The sequence below is a fragment of the Oncorhynchus nerka genome, linkage group LG3, assembly GCF_034236695.1.
Source record: "Oncorhynchus nerka isolate Pitt River linkage group LG3, Oner_Uvic_2.0, whole genome shotgun sequence".
NCBI classification, from domain to species: Eukaryota; Metazoa; Chordata; class Actinopteri; order Salmoniformes; family Salmonidae; genus Oncorhynchus; species Oncorhynchus nerka.
In genome coordinates this window covers 72,311,224-72,318,256 of record NC_088398.1, presented here as the reverse complement: position 1 = coordinate 72,318,256, position 7,033 = coordinate 72,311,224, and the positions used below count along the sequence as shown (strand labels likewise).

Here is a 7,033-nt window from a genome sequence, read left to right as displayed (position 1 = left end):
AGATGTGTGTATATGATATATGAGTATCCTCTTGGGTATACCCATTTCAGTATGGATGTCCTCTCTGTTGTGGTCAACCCTGGAGAGGAGATGTGTGTATATGATATATGAGTATCCTCTTGGGACCCATTTCAACCTTGAAAGCAGTTTCTTTACAGCATACATACATACATACATACATACATACATACATACATACATACATACATACATACATACATACATACATACATTCAATGTTGAGGATATCATTCAAATCTAGTGTTAGAGAATTTCTATTAGGGACATTTAGAGGAAGTTCCATAATACATTCATTAATTGTCACATTAGTTTGTGTTGTATTTGTAAGATGATTAGGAGTTCTACTTGGAAACAAGGTGATTCAATGGTTTATAGATGGCACACATTCTTACAGATAAAACTAAATCAAGTTACATTCAATGAAGGCAGTCATATGAGATGCCCATATAGACTGTTTCCATTGTGACAAAAAACATCAACTCAACATTCAACCATTTCAATGATTTTACACAGTTACAGTTCATATAAGGAAATCAGTCAATTGAAATACATTCATTAGGCCCTAATCTTTAGATCTCACATGACTGAGAATACAGATAATGCATCTGTTAGTCACAGATTCCTTTAAAAAAAGATAGGGGCGTGGATCAGAAAACCAGTCTGTATCTGGTGTGACGACCATTTGCCTCATTCAGGGCGATCTCTCCTTCAGCGTGATCTCTCCTTCGCATAGAGTTGATCAGGCTGTTGATTGTGGCCTGTGGAATGTTGTCCCACTCCTCTTCAATGGGAGTGTGAAGTTTCTGGATATTTGGTGGGAACACACTGTCGTACACGTCATTCCAGAGCATCCCAAACATGCTTATTAATGGGTGACATGTCTGGTGAGTATGCAGGCCATGGAAGAACTGGGAGACATGGGGCAGTGATTTATCATGTTGAAACATGAGGTGATGGCGGTGGATGAATGGCACAACAGTCAGCATGCCAATTGCACACTCCCTCAAAACTTAAGACATCTGTGACATTGTGTTGTGTTAAAAAACTGCACATTTTACAGTGTAATGATCATGTTGTTCAAACAACTTCTTGATATGCTACACCTGTCAGGTGGATGGATAACCTTGGCAAAGGAGAAATGCTCACTAACAGGGATGTAAACACATTTTTTAACTAAATTGGAGAGAAATAAGCTTTTTGTGCACATGGAAAACTTCCGGGATCTTTTATTTTAGCTCTCGAAACATGGTACAAACACTTTATATGTTGCGTTTATATTTTTGTTCAGTATAATATCAAATCTAATATAACTAGCCTGATGTAGATTGAATTTAATCCCAGTGTTTTTAAGAGACACATTTGTACAGAGAGAACAACCGCTATGGCATGAAGCAAGAGGTGGATAACATGCTCAGTATGCATTGACACCAGAGGAGGCTGGTGGGAGGAGATGTGTGTATATGATATACGAGTATCCTCTTGGGTATACCCATTTCAGTATGGATGTCCTCTCTGTTGTGGTCAACCCTGGAGAGGAGATGTGTGTATATGATATATGAGTATCCTCTTGGGTATACCCATTTCAGTATGGATGTCCTCTCTGTTGTGGTCAACCCTGGAGAGGAGATGTGTGTATATGATATATGAGTATCCTCTTGGGTATACCCATTTCAGTATGGATGTCCTCTCTGTTGTGGTCAACCCTGGAGAGGAAATGTGTGTATATGATATATGAGTATCCTCTTGGGTATACCCATTTCAGTATGGATGTCCTCTCTGTTGTGGTCAACCCTGGAGAGGAGATGTGGAACATGTAGAGAACAGTAGAAATAAAGAAAAACCCTTAAATGAGGAGGTGTGTCCAACGCTTTGACTGCTACTGTACGTATGTTAATGCTTGGCTAGAACAAAAGCCTGCATCCATAACAGCTCACTCAATGTTCTCCAAAATGACTCCCTCAATTTCCGTTACCTCTGATTGCTCATTTGTGTCCCTCCTCCTTGTGACCTTGTGTCACGGCCGGTCCATCAAAGCAATTTCTATCAAGGGATCCATGTCAGTGTGCTGGAGCTCTGGCCGGTTCAAAGGTTGAAAAGGTTCCCCTTCCAGGGGATCAGCTGGGCTCTGGTGTAACCCAGGGATGGGCCTGTTTGGGGGGGAAATGATTAATGGTGGTCTGGTGATGACGGAGGCTGGGCGCCCTGACCTTTCCGTCCTGGCTGTATTTGCGGCATCGGTAAGCACCAGGCTTTAACAGCACCATGGATCCTGGTAGTGCCCAGACAGCTGCAACGTTATCCCCCCGGCTGGGCTTATCGACTGGGCTGGTAGCCCAGGGATGAGGATACATGGGGGCCAGGGATGGGATGGGGGGGTTGATGGGGAGGGAATTAGGGCTGGAACGAGGACGCATTGAGCTGGGCGAAGAGATGGGGTGGGGATGGGGAATTGAGGGGTTGGGAAGGGGGTCAAGGGCTGGGGCCGGGTATGGGGCTGGAGCCAAGCGCTGGGGCTAGGAGTGACAGCGATATGAATTGTGTCAATATAATGTCAACATAAGCATCCTGGCATTGGCAGCAATGAAACATGACAGAACATCTATTAGTGAGTGTGGTAGTTGGGTTGACTTTAATTCCACACAGTGATTATCAGCATTACAGTCTAATTCACAGCTGAATCTCAGCACACACACACACACCACGTAACCTCTCCGATACGCTCCTTCACACATCACGTTACCTCACCGATACGCTCCATCACACATCACGTTACCTCACCGATACGCTCCATCACACATCACGTTACCTCACCGATACGCTCCATCACACATCACATTACCTCACCGATACGCTCCATCACACACCACGTTACCTCACCGATACGCTCCATCACACATCACGTTACCTCACCGATACGCTCCATCACACACCACGTTACCTCACCGATACGCTCCATCACATTACCTCACCGATACGCTCCATCACACACCACGTTACCTCTCCGATACGCTCCATCACACACCACGTTACCTCACCGATACGCTCCATCACACATCACATTACCTCACCGATACGCTCCATCACACATCACGTTACCTCACCGATACGCTCCATCACACACCACGTTACCTCACCGATACGCTCCATCACACATCACGTTACCTCACCGATACATCACACATCACCGATACGCTCCATCACACATCACGTTACCTCACCGATACGCTCCATCACACACCACGTTACTTCTCCGATACGCTCCATCACACACCACGTTACCTCACCGATACGCTCCATCACACACCACGTTACCTCTCCGATACGCTCCATCACACATCACGTTACCTCTCCGATACGCTCCATCACCCACCACGTTACCTCACCGATACGCTCCTTCACACATCACGTTACCTCTCCGATACGCCCCATCACCCACCACGTTACCTCTCCGATACGCTCCTTTCACACGTTATCACGCTCCATCACACACCTACCTCACCGATACGCTCCATCATCATCACATCACCATACGCTCCATCACCGATACGCTCCTTCACACATCACGTTACCTCACCGATACGCTCCATCACACATCACATTACCTCACCGATACGCTCCATCACACACCACGTTACTTCACCGATACGCTCCATCACACACCATGTTACCTCACCGATACGCTCCATCACACACCACGTTACCTCACCGATACGCTCCATCACACACCACGTTACCTCACCGATACGCTCCATCACCCACCACGTTACCTCACCGATACGCTCCATCACCCACCACGTACGCTCCATCACACACCACGTTACCTCACCGATACGCTCCATCACACACCGCTCCATCACACACCACGTTACTTCACCGATACGCTCCATCACACACCACGTTACCTCACCGATACGCTCCATCACACACCACATTACTTCACCGATGCGCTCCATCACACACCACGTTACCTCACCGATACGCTCCATCACACACCACGTTACCTCACCGATACGCTCCATCACCCACCACGTTACCTCACCGATACGCTCCATCACACACCACGTTACCTCACCGATACGCTCCATCACACACCACGTTACCTCACTGATACGCTCCATCACACACCACGTTACCTCACCAATACGCTCCATCACATTACCTCACCGATACGCTCCATCACACACACCATGTTACCTCACCGATACGCTTCATCACACACCACGTTACCTCACCGATACGCTCCTATCTCATGATAAGCTGTAAACCACACTATTTACCAAGAGTTTTCATCTATATTCTTCGTTGCTGTGTATTTATCACCACAAACCGATGCACTAAGACGACACTCAATGATCTGTATAAGGCCATAAGAAAACAAGAAAATGCTCATCCAGAGGTGGCGCTCCTAGTGGCCGGGGACTTTAATGCAGGGAAACTTAAATCCATTTGACCTCTTTTCAAGCAACATGTTAAATGTGCAACCAAAGGGAAAAAACTCTAGACCACCTTTACTCCACACACAGAGACATATACAAAGCTCTCCCTCACCCTCCATTTGGCAAATTTGACCATAATTCTATCCTCCTGATTCCTGCTTACAAGCAAAAACTAAAGCAGGAAGCACCAGTGACTTGGTCAGTAAAAAAGTGGTCAGATGAAGCAGATACTAAACTACAGGACTGTTTTCCAGCACAGACTGGAACATGTTCTGGGATTCTTCCGATGGCATTGAGGAGTACACCACATCAGTCACTGGCTTCATCAATAACTGCATCGATGACCTTGTCCCCACAGAGACCGTACGTACATACTCCAACCAGAAGCCATGGATTACAGGCAACATCCACACTGAGCTAAAGGGTAGAGGTGACGCTTTCAAGGAGCGGGATTCTAACCCAGAAGTTTATAAGAAATCCCGCTATGCCCTCTGACGAACCATCAAACAGGCAAAGTATCAATACAGGACTAAGGTCGAATCATACTACACCGGCTCCAACGCTCGTCGGATGTGGCAGGATTTGTAAACTATTACAGACTACAAAGGGAAGCACAGCCGCGAACTGCCCAGTGACATGAGCCTACCAGACATGCTAAATGACTTCTATGCAAGTAGCACTGAAACATGCATGAGAGCATCAGCTGTTCCAGACGACTGTGTGATCATGTTCTCCATAGCCATTGTGAATAAGACCTTTAAACAGGTCAACATTCACAAGGCCGCAGGGCCAGATGGATTACCAGGACTATTACTCTGAGCATGAGCTGACCAACTGGCAAGTGTCTTCCAATTTGCATACCGCCCCAACAGATCCACAGATGATGCAATCTCTACTGCATTCCACACTGTCCTTTCGCACCTGGACTAAAGGAACACCTATGTGAGAATGCTGTTCATTGACTACAACTCAGCGTTCAACACCATAGTACCCTCAAAGCTCATCACTAAGCTGAGGACCCTGGGACTAATCACCTTCCTCTGCAACTGGATCCTGAACTTCCTGACGGGCCGCCCCTAGGTGGTAAGGGTAGGTAACAACACATCTGCCACGCTGATCCTCAACACGTGGTGTTGTGCGTACGACCCAGTACATCCGTGGGGCCAAGCTTCCTGCCATCCAGGACCTCTATACCAGGCAGTGTCAGAGGAAGGCCCTAAAAATTGTCAAAGACTCCAGCCACCCCAGTCATAAACTGTTCTCTCTGCTACCGCACGGCAAGCAGTACCAAGTCTAGGTCCAAGAGGCTTCTCAACAGCTTCTACCCCCAAGCCATAAGACTCCTGAACAGCTAATCAAATGGCTACCCGGACTATTTGCATTGCCTGCCCCCCCCCCTTTTATACTGCTGCTATTCTTTGTTTATTATCTATGCATGGTCACTCTAATTCTACCTACATGTACATATTACCTCAATTACCTCGACACCGGTGCACCGCACATTGACTCTGTACCGGTACCCCCTGTATATAGCCTCGCTATTGTTATTTTACTGCTGCTCTTTAATTATTTGTTACTTTTAATTCTTATTTATCACATATTTTCCTTAAAACTGCATTGTTGGTTAAGGTCTTGTAAGTAATCATGTCACTGTAAGGTCTACACCTGTTGTATTCAGCACATGTGACAAATCAAATTTGATCACACACCACATTACCTCCCCGATACGCTCCCACGGTCAATCAGGGATACTGTTGGCCATAATCAACACACACACACCTCCTGTTGATTAACATCTATAAGCACCACAAGTAGTTTACAAATATAGCACTTGAGTCACACAAGGGGATCCCATTCCTTCCCTTCTGGACAGTGACCAGGAAAACCTGCAATCATCATCATCATCATATGAGAGAGCGAGAGAGAGAGAGAGAGAGAGAGAGAGAGAGAGAGAGAGAGAGAGAGAGAGAGAGAGAGAGAGAGAGAGAGAGAGAGAGAGAGAGAGAGAGAGAGAGAGAGAGAGAGAGAGAGAGAGAGAGAGAGAGAGAGAGAGAGAGAGAGAGAGAGAGAGAGAGGGGCAGGGAATGTGAGAGAGGATGATCGAGATGGATGGATAGGGAGACAGGGTAGGACATAGAGAGATTCTCTGAAAGCTATCTCAGAGGAGGACAGTGCTCTATAACATTTAACTCACAGCATACTTTCCACCTTAGCCTCACGTCAAAGAGCCATAATGTCATGAGGTACACAACAGTACAAGTGTGTGTGTAGGTGGTATATCATACAACATTAGAAGCAAGACTAAACTGTTTAAATGATTCAACTGTTTAAATGACTGTACTGTTGGAATCTGGGCTCAAAACTAATAAAAAACATCTCATGACAGGATTGTTCTTTGTGAAGACAACACAAACTAACAAAAATGGAGGAAGGTGTGTGACCTGGGATTCTGGAACAATCCTGGGAGATGTATTGTTCCTGGCTTTCCTCTCTGTGAAAAATGGGATACAGAGTTAGTGGAGGGATGAAAGGATGTTGGGATTAGATTGAGGCAGGGAAAAGGGATGGCTTGAGGG

At 46.1% G+C, this 7,033-nt stretch overlaps 1 protein-coding gene across 2 annotated transcripts in view; it reads right to left on the bottom strand.

The window, feature by feature from the left end:
* Window positions 1-373: 373 nt before the first annotated feature.
* The window catches only part of lg3h2orf49 (linkage group 3 C2orf49 homolog), a 33,362-nt gene continuing 26,702 nt past the window's right edge, over window positions 374-7,033 (bottom strand). Inside the window, exons 6-7 of one of the 2 annotated variants that reach the window (XM_065015427.1) lie at window positions 1,994-2,168; window positions 374-1,812 (exon numbers count right to left, since the gene is read on the bottom strand). The gene's annotated coding sequence lies outside the window, so the exon portion shown is untranslated. Of the gene's footprint in view, window positions 2,169-7,033 lie in introns of both variants that reach the window. The other variant, XM_065015424.1, reaches the window with a different exon arrangement.